General features: G+C 47.1%; 1 protein-coding gene and 1 long non-coding RNA gene across 2 annotated transcripts in view; both read right to left on the bottom strand.

Annotated features, from left to right (window-relative positions):
- The window catches only part of LOC137643873 (lysosomal-associated transmembrane protein 4A-like), a 199,048-nt gene that overhangs the window by 170,458 nt on the left and 11,215 nt on the right, over positions 1-17,375 (bottom strand). The gene's annotated exons all lie outside the window — the stretch shown is intronic.
- Positions 420-17,375, bottom strand: part of LOC137643494 (uncharacterized) — a 17,000-nt gene continuing 44 nt past the window's right edge. The window contains exons 1-2 of the long non-coding RNA XR_011044965.1: positions 17,254-17,375; positions 420-494 (exon numbers count right to left, since the gene is read on the bottom strand). The exon at positions 17,254-17,375 is cut by the window's right edge and continues 44 nt beyond it. This is a non-coding gene — a long non-coding RNA (uncharacterized lncRNA). The remainder of the gene's footprint in view (positions 495-17,253) is intronic.

Raw genomic sequence — 17,375 nt, 5'->3', positions numbered from 1 at the left:
AAAAGTTAATAGCTTTAATATCAAATCAACTTTGATAAACTTAAAAGTAATCTGGTAATATAGTTGTAAATATTCACATTACTGTACCTATCTAATGTAATTTAACGTGTTTTTTATCTTCAGTTAGTGATTGCTACTGAAGCTATGGGACATAAATCGAAGTGACCATTAAAACAAAACTCTCTAAAATCTCAATAACTCTGGACAATTGACCATTTAAAGATATATGTAGTACTGTAATGATACATCTCAAATGAGTACTGTACATCAATACTCCAGAAAAGTTGTTAAGTGTCCGCTTCAGTCGGAACGATTTGGTACTTTTCTTGATATCAGAAATTAATCAATTTAATAGATTATTTTTCTTCATCCATAAGATTCTTGAATTTTTTCTTAGTAAATCTCAGATTATTTGCTGCTGATCTTCATCTTGACGTCATCAGGAATGTCTCGTTATACTAGTGCATATTTGCTTTTCTTTTGGAGATTCTAGTCTGAAAAATATAAACGACATTAATTGTAGCCTGCAGATAAATCAGTCTTATTCAAATATTTTAGTATGCACTTCAATATCTAGACTATACTTTTAGTAAAATATTCTACATGATAATATGACAAATTCGTAGATAATTTGTATTTTTCCTAACGATACAAACCTTAGCTATTTACATGGGGTAATTACTTCGGCGAAGCCGATGACGAGCCACAAAGTTTTAACGAGGGTTTCCTTCCCCACCGCTAGTTAGCGGGGAGGTAGGGAGGGGTAGCTAGCTAGCTACCCCTCCCCCCTCACACACACTGGCGATTAACTCACTTTACTTAGAGGTAGGACTTATCTTGGGGGACGGGGCTGGCAGGGACATAACTGTAAATAGCTAAGGTTTGTATTGTTAGGAAAAATACAAATTATCTACGAATTTGTCATTTGTTCCGTAACTGAATACAAACCACGCTATTTACATGGGGTGACTTAACCCTTAGGAAGGGAGGTAAGTCCCCTGCCATACTGGCTTTGGCTTATCCAGGGTCCCCGAACCCGAGTTCATAGAGCAACTCAAGGGTTGGGGCCCCTGTGCCTCGCAGACAGCTGAGGGGCTGCTGCGGCCTATGTAAGTCGTGTGTGAAGGTGAGCAGTGACACGTCCTAGGAAGTTGACTTGGAGTTCTTTAGAAGGAAACCTAGGCTAGGACTTACCCAATACTACCTCGTCAGGATATGGGGACATGACAGTATTACAACTTAATACTGTACTAGGAACACAAGGAAGCATGGCTTACCTGCAGAGGTTCGAGGTCAGCTGTGCAAAGGACCCAGGATGCTGTTCTTCTCCAAGGGAGGAGAGGATGAAGAAAAGAAAAGGGCCAGACAGATCTTTTCATTTACACAGACTAAAACTGGGTAACAATGCCCTCAACCTTCTGCTACTTGTCCAATTAGGAGCCTGAGGTTAGACCAGCTGTTGTGCAGCCACCACAGGGCCGATAGAAAACGTATCGAGCCTTCTGTGTGTCACGTCTTGCAGGTAGTGGGCCGTGAAGGTGGTCGGGCGCTTCCACACCCCAGCTTGCAGGACCTGCGTCACCGAAAAGTTCTTCTTGAAGGCCAGGGATGTAGCCACGCCCCTGACATCATGCGCCCTAGGGCGCCGTGACGGAGGAGGGCCAGAACTCAAGGCCAGGTGGATCACCTTGCGGATCCAGGCCGAGATGGTATTCCTGGTGACCTCCTCTTCGTTTCCCCGGTGCTAACAAACAAAGCTCGCACCTGGTGGCGGACTGTAGCTGTTCTTTCAAGATACAACCTCAGACTCCTGACTGGGCACAGTAGGAGATGGTCTGGGTCGTCTGTTACAGAACGAAGACTCCAGACCTGGAAGGAATCGAACCTAGGGTCCAGCACTCCCGGGTTCTGAGTCTTAGCAATAAACTCAGGGACGAAGCCGAATGTTACCTCCCCCCATACCCTTGAATGGGCGACGTCGTAGGAGAGATCATGCAGTTCGCCGACTCGCTTGGCCGAGGCCAAAGCTAGCAGGAACACAGTCTTCCAAGTAAGGTGGCGATCAGAAGCCTGGCATAATGGTTCGTAGGGAGGCCTCTTAAGAGACCTGAGGACTCGAACCACGTTCCAAGGAGGAGGTCTCACTTCCGACTGAGGGCAGGTAAGTTCGTAACTCCGTATGAGAAGAGACAGTTCCAGCAAGGAGGAAATGTCCATTAATTTAAGCCTGAGCGATAGCCTTTCACTTCTGAGACTGAAAGGCGCATTTCTTCCTGCAGATACACAAGGAACTCTGCTATTGCTGGTTAAGTGGCATCGAGGGGAGATACCCCTACCACAGAAAACTCGCCACTTTGCCTGGTAGACTCCTGCGGATGACCTGTGCAGGTGGCCAGACATCCTTTCCGCAACTTGTTGCGAAAATCCTCTCTCTTTGAGGAGATGCTGGATAGTCTCCAAGCGTGAAGTCGAAGCGAAGCTACGGCTTTGTGGAAGATGTTGGAGTGTGGTTGTTTGAGTAGCTCGTGACGTGGCTACGTGGAGGGAGCTCCCTCGGGATCTTCGCGAGGAGCTGCAGAAGGTCCGGAAACCACTCTGCGTGATGCCATAGCGGAGCTATCAAGGTCATCGAGAGATTGACCGATGTTCTGGTCTTGCTGAGGACCCTCCTCATCAGACAGAACGGAGGAAAGGCGTACACATCGACGTTGTCCCACCGTTGTTGGAAGGCATCTTGCCAGAGGGCCTTGGGGTCCGGGACTAGGGAGCAGTACAGCGGAAGCTTGGTGTTCAACGCCGTAGCGAACAGGTCCACAGTCGGGGAACCCCACAAAGTCAGGACTTTGTTGGCTATCCGAGGATCCAAAGACTACTCCGTACTCACTATCTGCGTCGCTCTGCTCAGACTGTCGGCGAGCACATTCCTCTTGCCTGGAATGAAGCGAGCCGCAAGTGATATCGAGCGGACTTCGGACCATCTCAGGATCTCTACTGCAAGATGGGACAGCTGTTACGAAAAGGTACCTCCCTGCTTGTTGATGTAAGCCACTACCGTGGTGTTGTCGCTCATCACCACTACGGAGTGGCCCGCCAGGACTTGGTGGAACTTTTGAAGGGCCAGGAAAACGGCCTTCATCTCCAGCAGGTTTATGTGAAGGTACTTTTCTGATTCTGACCACAGGCCTGAGGCCCTGTGGTTCAGAACGTGGGCACCCCACCCCTTGTTTGATGCGTCTGAAAACAGCATCAAATCCGGGGTAGAGACGAGAAGATCCACTCCCTTTCGCAGGTTCTCGTCTGCCACCCACCACCTGAGGTCCGCTCGTTCCGCAGATCCCATGGGGATCAGGATGTCTGGGGAGTCGAGTCCTTGACTCCACCGAGACTTCAGTCGCCACTGAAGGGATATCATCCTGAGGCGACTGTTGGGGACGAGACGGGTCAGAGAGGAGAGGTGGCCGAGGAGACGAAGCCACGATTGGGCTGGGAGTTCTTCTCAATTGAGGAAAGGTTTCGCAACCTTCCTCAGCCTTGCTATCCTTTCGTCTGATGGGAAGACTTTGTGGAGATTGGTGTCTATGATCATGCCTAGATATACCAGTTTCTGAGAGGGCTGCAGAGAGGACTTCTCGAGGTTTACCACGATCCCCAGATCCTGGCAAACTTCGAGGAGCTTGTCTCGGTGGTGAAGAAGGGATGCCTCCGAGTCTGCCAGGATCAGCCAGTCGTCCAGGTAACGAAGGAGACGGATGCCGATCCTGTGAGCCCATGAAGAGATGATGGTGAAGACACTGGTGAACACCTGAGGCGCTTGGGAGAGACCGAAACACAGCACCTTGAACTGGTAGATCTTGTTGTCTAGGCAAAATCTCAGATACTTCCTTGAAGACGGATGGATTGGGATCTGGAAGTACGCGTCCTTCAGATCCAGTGTGCACATGAAGTCTCGTGGTCTCACTGCAAGTCTGACCGTGTCTGCTGTCTCCATACTGAACGGAGTCTGCTTGACAAACGCGTTCAGTGTCGAGAGGTCGATGACTGGTCTCCAGCCTCCAGACGCCTTTCTCACAAGAAAGAGTCGACTGTAGAAGCCTGGGGACCCGTCCACGACCTCCTGGAGAGCGTCCTTCTCCAACATGGTCTGGACTTCGTCCCGAAGGGCCTGCCCTTTTGCCGATCCCATGGCAAAAGAGCTCAACGACACTGGATTCGCCGTCAGGGGAGGGAGAGATGCTGTGAACGGGACGTGATACCCTAGAGATATCACGGAGACCGTCCAGGCATCCGCCCCGAGTTGCTGCCACCTTGCTGCGCAACTCTGCAGGCATCCCCCCACTGGTGGACGCACAGGGGGATTGCCAACCCTAGCGCTTCCGACCTCGGCCGGAGCCTCTAGGGTTCTTGCCTCCCCTGGAGGACTTTTTCCCCCTCCTGCTCTTGGCAGGAAAGGGCTTAGACACCTTGGGCTTCACTGCTACGGTAATCTTCTTCGTATCCTTGACAGGATGGGGCTGCTGGACCGCCGGAGGCTTGTAGGGCCTCGATGTCAGGGACTTATGAATGAGGGAATCTTGGTTGGATTTCCTCCACCTCTCGACAGAGAGCTCCATGTCCTTAGGCTCGAACAAGCTCTTACCGAGAACGGAAGTGTCTGAGCCTGCTCGACTCTGCGCTGGGAACTTTATGGTGGAACCTCTCGGCGACAGCGTCCCAGCACTTGAGGATCGTGTTGGCCCACAAGCTCGAGACTTGGTGGGACAGAAACTCGATGGTCCGAGTGCCCGAGAGGAGAAAGGTTTCCAGCGCTTTCCTGGTGCTTTCCTTGGAGAGGTCCTCGGACCGCACCAGGATGCCCAGAGACCCCAGCCAGATGTCGAGCCATGAAGTGGCCTGCACGGCGCACTTCATGACCTTCTCCTGGCTCTGGATCTCAGTGGCTGAGAAGGACACGTGCCGGTTGGAGTCTCTCAAGAGGGACTCCCCCTGCGAGTCCTTCCACGGACTAATGCAAGGGAAGGCTCAGCGAAGACTCCTCGAGGATTTCAAAGTACCTCCTCTGATGGACTCGAGGAGGAGGGAGGAGCTTATTCCCGGCACTGGATCTGCTGGAGGAGGCAAGCTCCGCGAGCTGGCCCTCGATCTTGTCTCTGGCACTCTTCATCCCTTGGGACCAGGGCAATGCTGTGCTGGCCCTAGAGGTTTTCTGAGTGCCGTAGACGCAATCCAGGACCGTGTCCTTACCTTCACGAGGTAGGACCTCAGGGTCTGGAATCCCATTAAGGTTCCTCATGAGAGTCAGGACTTGCTAGAACGCGTGTTCTGACTCCTGGTGCTCGCCTCCTGTCGGACTTGCAGCGAAGTCTCCGGACCCCAGAGGCTCTTCCCGGGGGGAAACGTGGGCATCCTCGACGGCTCTGGGCTGTTCCTGTCTGATCCTAGCTTACGATTTGGGAATCGTCTTAAGAGTCCTTAATTTCCCTCCTGGGCGGGATGCAGGACTCTAGAAGCGAAGGGGGCAGGTCCTTCTCCACCTCGGGACGAGGAGACCTCTCGGGAAGAGGAGGAATGTCCTCCATTGGTGCAATGGGGGAGTATTCCTGCTCAACCGACTCTCCTGAGGTGGGGTAATCCTCCTCTGCAAGGGAGGGAGAGTAGGAGCCTTGCGCAAGGATCTACGCGGGGACAGCACAGGCCTCGCAGGGGATCCACGGGAGAGACTCCTCTCTTCCTCTTCAGGGGGGAGGAAGCTGCTGCTGGCTCGCGACCCAAATCAGAGAGGGCCAGCTTAATCGCCCGCACGAGAGCTCCGAGTAGGGTGTTGAACCAAGCCTGTTGACTGACAGCAGCGCTGTCTGACACTCCCTCTGGAGGGAAGAGTCGTCGACAAACGAGGGTTCACCTGCAGGGCTGTAAGAGAAGAATCCCTAGACCTGTCCGAGGAGCGTTCCCCCTCTGGCGAGCGCACTGGTCTGTGCTTGCGGGAAGGGGAACGCGACAAGGAAGAATCCGCCTGTCGGCGATCGCGCTGGGGCTGGTGTGTCGGGCCCATAGCAGGGTTGCGCGTGAGGAGGGCGCAAAGCTGGGAAATCGCGCGCGCACCAGCGTGGGCGGGGGCATGATGGCGCGCAGGAGGGTGGTCAGGAGCGATGGCGTGCTGGCGACAGAGCGGGAGCATTGGGGCACACGGCAGCTTGAGCGGGAACATGCCCGTGACAGCACGTGGGCGATGGTGTAGGCGTGCGGCGATCAAGAGCTGGAACAGGAGGAGGCCGAACGCAATGGTGCGCAGCGACCTGGTGTGGCCCGGGAGGGCGTGAAATAACAGGAGCGCCCGAGCGCGTGTCCGGCATGACCGGCCGAGGGCGCGATAGCGCGGGAGCAGGGTCGCGAGCGGCCTGGGAACGAGAGGTTTGGTGACGGTCTGGTTGGACCGGCTTACTCGCCTGTGTAAGCGCTAGTTGCGCTGGAGATTGTGGGCGCGCATAGCGCGCATCAGGAACAGGTCGCACCGGGGTTCACTGCTTTGGAGGTCGCGTGGTGCGAGCCGCGTGAGGGCGCTCTGGAGTTAGTTGCGCCACCATCGCTGTCTTAAAGAACAGGAACAGGGCGCCATTTGGGTGCGATCGTATCTGCAGTAGATTCGCGCGGTTCTAGAGGCGGCGGTGAGCGCCCGTGCGCTGGCTTGGCAACCTCTGGGGCGACGAGCCGAGTCGTCGCGCGACGCGTGGTCGCGTTGGTGCTGGAACAGGAAATGCGCGTGGGCGCGCATCGCGAGCCTCCCGTGTATCGCGAACCTCCCTAGGTGGGCGCCATGGGTCCAAGGCGACACGTGGGTGCGTTGGAGTGCGCGTGAGTTGGAATCGCGCGGGGACGCATATCGCTTCTATCCCCCGCAGGGCGCGATGCGTCCGTAGGAACCTGAGGGCGCCTGTGCGCCAACTCAGGAACCTCCTGGATCACGCGCGATGAAACAGGAACAGGGGGCCGGCGAGGTGCCGGAGGGGTGGACGCGTAGGCGCCATATCAGGAACTGGCCGCGAGTGCGCAGGCGAGCGAGGCGGCACTATATCAGGAACAGGGCTCGTCTGCGCAGTTGGGCGCTACTTCAGGAACTGCTGGAGGGCGATGGGGCGCCGAAGGGCGTGGGCGCGCAGGGGAACCCTGGCGTACAACAGGAACAGTGGCGCAAACACCTAAGGGTGAGCGCCGAGGCACTTTGTCAGGAACGTCAGGAACAGCAGCAGCAGGAAGGTGCGCAGGCAGAGCTTTATGCTTAGGGGCGAGAGGCGCAGTTTCGCGCTCAAGTCCCTGAGACCCTGAAGGGTCTGGAGATTGCGCAGTGGCAGTCTCAGGTGGCGCGTAAAGCACGTCAGCAGCTTTAGATGTCAAAGGTCTGGGTGACAGCTCACATTGTCCCGAAGGACGACGATCCTCCGAAGGGGATCACGAACGATCCCTGGAGAGGTCAAGGTTAGTAGCAGGCAGGTCAGGAGAACGGCGAGTCGTCTCCTCCGCAGAGGACTGTGGTGACAACGAGCCGAAGAGGCACCTCCTAACTCCTTTAAAGGGGGAAGGAAGGCCTCTACGGTGAAGGGGAGGGCGAGCCTTCCGCCTTATACGCCCACGAGGGGCCGTGGGATCAGCAGGCTGACCATCAATGGGCCTTCGAAGAGGCGTCTCTACCAGAGAACTCCCCCGAGAGGGAGTCTCAACGTTAGGAGAGACTGTGGGACTAAGCTCCTCCCTAGAAGTATGTTCGGAGGGGGAGACAGAGCCTTCTGCTACCGCAGCCACAGGAACGGGAGTTTGGCCAGACCCACGGAATGTTTCCGACACAACAACGTTAACCACAGACAGAGGATCTATCTCCGCTGAGGTTGACGATTGTTCGGCAGCCGCACCCCGTTTGATCATGTCAAACAGGGCTTCCTTGGAGGGTGAACCCTGTAGCCCAAGGAAGCCCAAAGCTGAAAAAGATCATTGTTAGAAACAAACACCTCCTCCGAGGGGGGAGGGGCAGCCGCCTCGCTATGGGAGGCAACGACCTCTCCCTCACCACGGGATCGGTTAATGACATCAACAACATTACGGTCTACGCTACCACTCGCTGACCTCTCGGAAGAGGCCGTCCGAGCGGGAGCTTCGGAAGAGGCCGTCCGAGCGGGAGCTTCGGAAGAGGCCGTCCGAGTGGGAGCTTCGGAGGAGGAATGGGCGGCGGAGGACGACGACTTGGGATTTTCTCTCTTCCGAGAAGCCTCGGAAGGAGAAAGATCCCTTTTAGCCGCCTTCTTACGTCGCCGGGCAAACCTCTCCCTCTGGGAGGTAGACCACTTCCTACACTCAATGCACAAATTAGAACTACTGTATCACACCGTTGGCCCCTACACTGAGGGCATAAGGAGTGAGGATCCGTTTCCCCGGCCGACAAAGGTCCCACAGGGGGGGCCTAGAAGTCCAGGGCACGTACGCATAAGGAGAAATAGAGGCCAACTCCATACACTCACTGAAAAGAAAAAGCAAACAAAATTATGGCAGTCAACAAAGAGGAGAGCGCTGACAGGTCTGTCGTCTCTCCGAGCCAAAAGTAAAGTGAGTTAATCGCCGGTGTGTGTGAGGGGGAGGGGTAGCTAGCTACCCCTCCCTACCTCCCCACTAACTAGCGGTGGGGTAGGAAACCCTCGTTAAAACTTTATGGCTCGTCATCGGCTGCGCCGAAGTAATTACCCCATGTAAATAGTGTGGTTTGTATTCAGTTACGGAACAAAAAGAATATATGTTAACGTTTTTTAAAATATTTCAATTTTTCATTATATACTTCTTATATTGTTTATCTATTTCCTTATTTCCTTTCCTCACGGCTATTTTTCCCTGTTGGAGCCCTTGTGCTTATAGCATCTTGCTTTTCCAACTGGGGTTGTAGCTTGCCTAATAATAATGATAATGATAATAATAATAATATAAACTATTCTAATATAATGAATATAAAATATTAAGATAATGACAAGCTAGACATTTCCATGACATTTATATTAGCAAATATCCCAGCTAAAACAATATACCTTGTAAAGTGGAAAAGTATTATGTCCTAAATTCTAACTAGAAAATACTTCATAACAATAATCGAATGACTGGCCTCTGGTAATCCACTGACTAATGGTAGCTCCCTTAATTCTTAAATTTTCTTCAAGAGATATTCAATAAACCAAAATTCCATGAATAGAACATTCTACCTTATACCACAAGGGATACATGGTTAAACACACACAATACTGTACTCATAAACTATAAGAAAGTATGTATAAATGCTGAACAAAAATAGGATTTATATACTGACACGGTAAGTTTCAGGAGTAAAACATTACTCAGTAAGATAGTAAATGCAATTGGATGATCAAAAAAAAAAAGAAAAAACCTGCAACTTACTAAATCCATCAAGCACATTTTCAGTACGTATCCTCTATAAACACTGCAGCTATCCTATTATATTAATTAATTTACCTAAGTGAAATTTTGGTTGACCTCTACTCAATGAACCAGCTTATTCTACACATCTTCAACATCATGTCTTGCCTTAAACTATGGAAAAACTTAACCACTGATTCATTTACCTAGACTTGATTGATTGATTGATTGATTTGAGCTTTTCTGGCAGCCTGACATCAAAGATCATTGACGCCGATTAACCTAGACTCGGGTAGTTCATTGATGAGCTTATTCAACTTTCTTTTTACTTACTGGGTACATTTCATTCGTAGACTAACCTATCCAACACTATTAACCTAACAACCTGGTCTTACTGGGGTCACATCTTCAAAGTTCATAAACACAGAACAAAAATGTCTCTCTTTTGCCAATGATCCAACCTTATCCATTGATTATATAATCCTTCCTTTGTCCACCATTGGCTACCCTATCCTACCTTTGTCACTTGACCGACTATCATTGTCTAAAAGTTACTTATTTTACATCAAAAAGCAAATAAATTATTTCTTTGACTATTTTAGTGTTTACATCAAACAACAAATATCACAATTTTCAAGGAAATTTGTATTTTTCCAAACAATACAACTCAAGAGTCCTTCAATGGGAGTAAGTTTTCTGCTCGGCTGGAAATCAGCTGTTAAAATTTATATAAAAAAAAATCAGCTGTTAAAATTTATAAAAAGATGTTGGTGGTTACGGGAAGGCGGCAGGTAAGCCACACCCAATCGCCAAGCACACTGAGCAGCCATTTTGATCTTCATCTTGAAGTGAAACTTACTTTTAAAATCTCTGATTTGTTTCTACACAAATACAAACCCTCGTTCTTTAATAGAAAACTTACCAATAGGAGGAAGAAAGCCCGTATAACCCTAATCGCTGGTTTAAAATCACGAGATGTCAAGACACTGGGGCCATAAGAAGAGTGGAAGTTATGACTCCTACTACCTCCTAACTTTTGAGATATAGATTCTCAAAAGTTAGACCAAGTTGCTGTCTATAGACAGACGGTCACCAGAGAAGCTATACCCTTACAAAGATATGATATAATGCAGGGCCTATATAAAAAACTGGGTTCTACACACAAACCATCCTCTCCCTGGTGTGGAGATACTTCTATAATATTATATATAGATCAGAGGTCGGTGTGAAAGCTTGCATGCATCAAATGTTCAATCCAGTAAATATCGGTATGACTACTGTATCCTAAGAGAGGAAGAGTGAAAAAGGCCAGAAACAATAACTATGTATTATCATATTCTAATGATACGACCATTAGATTAGACAAAATGCTTCATGCTCCATAAGGAGCTCGGTTCGCTACACAACCTGCTTAACAGCTACCACAGGACCTAGTAAAATATCTTAAAAGATTTGTGGGTATACTCCCACAGCTACTGGGCTGTAGAGACGGTCTGGTGCTTCTAGAATCCAGCCTTTAGCAGTTGCACCACTGAAACGTACTTCTTAAAGGCTAGCGACAAACCAAATCCTCTAATTTTGTGAAACAGCGCAGGTACTGATTCTTCTGGGTTGTCTGCTGATTGAGGATTTGCCATATTGTTGGTTTCAAGAGACCATAAATAAATGGGTGTTTCTTGAAATCTTTTTAGTCCTGACAGTATTATTAAGAATTTTCAATCTGCTGTCTGAAGGGCTAGATTCTCCTTATGTATCATCTAATCACCTTTAACACAAAAAGGCAAATAAATCAGTCTGTCAGTTGCATCCCAAAGGAAGGAGATGGAGAAAGACTCATACCTGTCATGGTTGATGGCAGGTTGCAGGTTTGCTATAAAATCTGGGATGAAAGTAAAATAAAGCTGTCTCTATCACTTGAAATGACTTTCAACCTTGGAAATTCCATGAAGTACACCTACTCTCCTCACCAAGGTTAATGTCAAGAGATAAACCATCCTCATTGTGAGGTCCTTATCCGACGCCTGTCTCAATGGTTCAAAACAGGCCCTTTTAAGGGACCTAAAGCCTTGTTACATCCAACGTAGATTATCAGAGTTCCCTTAGTTGGCAAGACTGCCCACTAAGTACAGAATGCACTATAGAATGAAGATAATCCTCCTGTAATCTGAAAAGCACTTACCTATTCATTAGTATTAATAGATTGACTTTTAAGTTTAGTTTCAAAAATGTCTGAATTTAACTAGAAATATTTTTCTATGAATGCTAATAAATAATAATCTACAACCTATCTTAGTAACCAAATACCTACAGATTCTATTTTTTTGGGGGTACAGAAAAATCACTGCTGTGCTTCAACCACCTATGATGATCCCCATCACCAAGAATGGCACATGTACTGTATAGACAATCTTCAATGAAACTGCTACCTTCTGAAGCACAGAAAATTTATGGATAAAACACACCAAGAAGCACAGCCGAGAGGAAATAGTCCGGCCAAAGCGCCTCCCTCTAGGAACCAACCCAAAGAGCTAGAAGATCAGGATATCACCAAGACTTGTAGGGATCTCAAAAGACAGACAGATGTTCAACCTTCCCCTGAATGGAGAGGGTACTCATAATCTCTTACTGCCATTATGTCAGTGGCATCTGAAATACTAGGCTCATGCACTGGTTAATCAAATCTAGGGGAAACAGTCACAGGGTTAGCACCGTTAATCCATTCTTCAGGTGGCGAGTGTATTCCAAGGGAAGCATATTTCTTACCCATACCAGGCCTACGGTGAGGGATCAGTGCGGAACAGCTCACCAGTAGCCTGTGTAATAGCCATAGCTGTCAAAGCAGGATCTTCCTCTGCTTGATGAGGGTCAAGAGTAACCATGGTCAGGCAAGGTTCATAACTCACTCTTGGCTGAGGTGAGCAGCTCTAAACACATGGACTTTCCTATGTCACAGCTGGAATGGAGAGAGTAGGTGTAACAACACTCTCTCCTGATCAACAATACTGGTGCTGTCTTCATCAAAGGCAATAGCTGTCATACTTAGCTCCATATCTACCAAGTGAGAGTTCAGATACTTCCTCCTGGAGAGGGAAAGTGACTTCCTTAGGGCCTGGGTGTTCCTACCATGCCACACTAGGAACAATGAAGGTTACTGCATAACCTGATCCTCACATGAGGTATGGTACTGTTGCTTGGACCATTCACCTGAAACCTAGGCAATAGCTGTAGCTGTTGTAAAGGGTTCACCATCCCCTTGACCGGACCCAGAAGAATGGGCTAGCTGGTAATATGTGTTATTCCCTTCAGAACATGCAAAGTGCCCAATAGAAGTCCAAAGAAACTTCTAAGGAAAGCTGCTGTGGCAGGTGAGCCACCTAACCTTCTTTTGATGCATCCATGAAGATGCATAATGTATGGGGGCGGGAGAAGGTGATCTACCACTGAGCAAGTTGGAATCAAGCATCCACTAACTATGCTCCAAAGCTACTAGAAAAAGCAAACTTGCAGGGTCCCTGCTCTGAGACCATAGGGTCTTCACCTGCTACTGAAGTGACCGAATACGAAGGTGGCAGTTGGTGATTAGACATTCCTGGGACATCAGGTGTCCTAGTAGGCATTGCTACGAGTGAGCTTCAAGCTAGTCTTGCATTAGAATAGGATGAGCCACTTTCTGGAATAAAACACTTTTCCTAGCTGGGTGACTTTCTGCATACAGTACCTTGATATACCAGGCAATGTTTGGGTTGCAGGAAGGATTTCTCAAAGTTTGCCACAATTCCCAGATCGAGGTAATACCTGAGAAGCTGTCTTGGTGAAGAAGGGTCTCTACCGTGTCTGCTAGGATCAACCAGTCTAAACAATGAAGGACACAAATATGGTGGCAGGGGCCCAGATTGCAACCAGTGAACAAACTAGTGAACACCGAGGTGCTGTCAACAGGTTGAAGCATAGCACTTGAAACTGGTACAGTATATCTTTTCAGGCAAAATGAATCTTTGGTACTTCCTTGATGATGGATGGATTGGGAACTGGAAGTACGTGTTATTCAAGTTCAGTGTGATAATGTAAGTCCTCTGGTTTGACAGCCTCAGCCTGCCTCCTTATGGTTGCAGTCTCCATCTTGAAATGAATTTAAAGCTTGTTCATAACTGAAATGTATACATTTAGTCTTCAGCATCCAGACATTTTCTCTACAAGAAAAACTTGAATGAACAAGCCGTAGACCCATCAATGACGTCCTGAAAGGCACCCTTCACGTACGTGGTCAGGACTTCAGCCCAAAGGTCGATGCACGTGCTAGCAAACGAAGAGCCTGTGCCTCTTGTCCTCACAAGAACAAGCATGCTTGGGTTGTGACGAGTGAGGAACAACTGGTTTGGAGGAAAGTGTGTGCAATGTTGAAATGCCCTTTCTAACCAATCTGGCAGGACTCTTGAAGGAGTTCTCGCTTGAGGCACAAGTCAAGAGGGTTGCACATGAGAGAGATTCGTGATGCTGCAGTAGAAAGGTGGGACACACCCTTGGCTAGAAAGAGCCTGCGGGAGTGATCACCTGAACGCCCCAAAGAGCCTAGCTTCAGACCTGGTGCGTGGTGGTGAGAAGACTCATGTGTTTGTGTGCAGCTCAAGGGGAAAACAATGCAAGAGTGGCCCAATATGCCAGGACAAACCTGCATGGTTTGCAGTTCTCAAACACCAGTTATAACTGCAAAAAGAAAAAGGGAGCACAGCTAATATAGCCAGTTATAAGGAAATCCTGGGAGCAAAATCCATAGCAAGCTCAATTATGGATTTGGTGTGTGAGCAGGAGGGCCAGGCTACCCTACCCTGCTACCCCTTAAACTAGTGGAGGGTCATTGACATTCCGCTTTAAAAGTTTTATGGCTAACTAGCTTGTGCTGAATCATCGCTCTTATGAAGGTTTGCATTGATGCAGGAACAAATATTTCAAAATCACAGAAAGCTCCCCCAAAGCAATTGAAACCAACGCATGTGCAATTACTTGAGGACAGTCTCCCAAAAGTAAACACTGGACTTTACACTCCAAAACCGCGTCCACATTTTAATTAATCGATACCCAAGTTCAAATTATCCAACCCTATTAATCATACAAGGAAAATGTCAAAGTAGTCAGAACCAATCTATTTCTTATACAGTATTGAATTCCAGTTGCACTAGAAATTAATGTATATTCTTACATTCACATGAGGAACAATAGCTATACTCTGAAGTAGGCTATATTTTAACAATGACCAAATTAATGAAATTACACTAAATTTAAAAAAAGAATGACTTCCGTAACCCTTAATTTGCGGAAGATTCAAATAACGTTTTTTGTATGAATAATCACTAAAATATATGATAAGTAAATAAATGATATCCAAATTTGCTAATACAGATTTTGTTATAGAACACAGGAAAAAATTTACTAGTAAAACATTAAGGGTTTTTAAGGAAAGACTCCCATTTATTTTTTCGAAAATACCTTTCTTTCTGTCACAATTACTGTACATAATTAGGATATACCCTAATTCTCCTACGGTATAGGTAATATTACGATAGAATCCCACCTAGCGCATTTTATGTAATTTATATTTTTCTCGGGTAAAACCTGTAAAAAAAAAATACAATTCTTATTACATTATTGGCACATACATAATAAGAGAAAAGAGATTAATTAACTTACGGTAAAGCTCTTTTTTTCAAGTCATATGTTTATTTTCACAGTGACACTGAGTAGGTCCTGTTACTTCGTATGCTCGTTCCTATTCTATTAAACCCCACCCCTTTGCGCACTGTGATAATTTTCACCCGAATGCGCAGCAGCTCCACCCACTGGTCTCGGTGCTCCGATTTTAACACTGTAGTTTCCCTTAATGTAATACTATTGGGTATTTGATTTTGGCCCGGATTTTGTCGATGTGTTTATCCTTGAACTTACTGCGCATGCGTGAAAAATAAAAATGACTTCTCTCTCCCACTTTCCTTGATCTGTAATACAAATTGGGCATTCAGAATCTAGATACATTAAAATTAGTGATGGGAAACGTTAAGTCATGCATCTGCATGGTCACCCACTCATTTTCAAATCACAAAGCCCGGCATTCCTTATGACGACCCTATGTACAAGTTGTGAATTTGCCCCTCACTAAGCTATTACAGTAGACTATTTTTAAACAAATAACCAAGAAACGTTGAATTTTTAATGTACTACGACCGAGTGGCCACACCCCAAAATCTAGGGGCCTCATCCAACAAGCAGGACCGAGTGGGGTATCTCGAACCGTGCCAGTTTTTACTCCAAATTTTGTGTACTCTGACTTCAACTCTGACCAAGTCAATAAGATGTAAGGCTGTGTAAGCTAAAGATACAGCAAAATGATTGACCACATGGCGAATGCACGTAGCGCATTATGATTTGCTTTCCAGAACATAGGAGCAGTGATGTAATGTCTAGTGAGCGAAGCGAGCCAGGGTGGAACAAAGACCAATATGTGAATAATTTGTGTTAGTTTGTTAACCAACATACTCGTCGACGAAGGCTCAGTGTAAACTAAGGACATGATAAAACACTTGTCCACCAGGCGAACGCGCGTAGCGCAATATGTACTGCTTGCCAGAAAATAGCAACAGTGATGTAATGTTCAATTGCGAGCAAAGCGAGTATGTAAATAATTAGTATTAGTTCATTAACCAACATACTCATAGATACAAGTATTTAGAGGTTTGCATTCTATAGAAAACGAGGCTCAGAAGAAAACAGCCCAATGCGCGCTTGCGTGTCCTCATATTTGTGCATGAAAAAGCATTTTTTTTGTTAGTTTTCTTGTTTTGTTGGAGTCTGACATTCTCTTCCGCAATTCGTTAATTTTCATTATCCTTCCTGGAATTCACCAAATTACTGTTGAGTGGTGGTAATCGAAAAACTATAATTTTACAATGGTGATGACATCAGACAAAACAAGAAAATTAAAAAAAAAAATTTTCGTACAAAAATGGCCTTGAGGGACTCTTTGTAACGTAACCATGGGGTCACCCAGTCGAAACCAGTGGTTGGGAAGGGGTGGGGATAACAGGGGAATAGCTTATTTACGGCAAAAACAAAGGTCCAATACGTTCAAACACTGTTAACAATAGGAAAAAGCTTGTCCTGTAAGGAAAGCTTCTCAAGTATGAAAATATAAATCTCTATTCCTTCAAAGGCCACAAGACTTAACACAACCCACCTAACCTATCCTAGTAATTTCCAGATCACAGATCTTGCCAGGAGGCAAGGCCCCAGGAACCTTCTTCCCAGATCAAAGACCTAGCAGGGGGAAAGACCTCGGCTTCTTTGCGGCGGAAATAAAGGTCAAATTCGTTGAAAGCACAATATTTACTGTAAGAAAAGTTGGTTTTCCTATTAGAAACGTCACATGTTGGACTATAATTATACCGAAATATACCGGTTCTTGGACAGTCAAGGGTTTTCGGTTTATTTGCAGTTGAAATGAAGGTCAAAATCCAGTGGAACCACATAGGAAAAACTATTATTATCTGATCACAATGCTGTTCCGTCCGTAACTATAATATTACCCTTCAATCCTAGAAATCACTATTTCGTTTTATAATTCGAATTAAAAATAAAATTGCACACAGAACAGTAAAACACATTACTGAACGATCGTCTGAACAACAGGCCACCAAATTGCCGAAAGTACATACAATTCAGACCTACCACGATATGGTAAAAACCCTTGGCCTACAACTGCCAACTAAACAGGTAGACCTACTAAAATTGCTAACTATATATCTATCCATTTCTTAAAATGACTATCACACCAAATATGTTATCCACATCAACGATACCAACCTTTGGTAAAAATGTGAGACGTTTAATTACAAATAACGTCGGAAACAAGAAGCGGCAGCCATTACTCGGTAGATGTCCAACACCCAAGGATCTGCGACCGTCCTTGCGCCAACTCACTGATA

This window comes from Palaemon carinicauda, chromosome 7 (genome assembly GCF_036898095.1).
Source record: "Palaemon carinicauda isolate YSFRI2023 chromosome 7, ASM3689809v2, whole genome shotgun sequence".
In the NCBI taxonomy this organism is placed as follows: domain Eukaryota; kingdom Metazoa; phylum Arthropoda; class Malacostraca; order Decapoda; family Palaemonidae; genus Palaemon; species Palaemon carinicauda.
The sequence above is the reverse complement of the archived record's forward strand: the minus strand, read 5'-3'. Positions and strand labels throughout refer to the sequence as shown.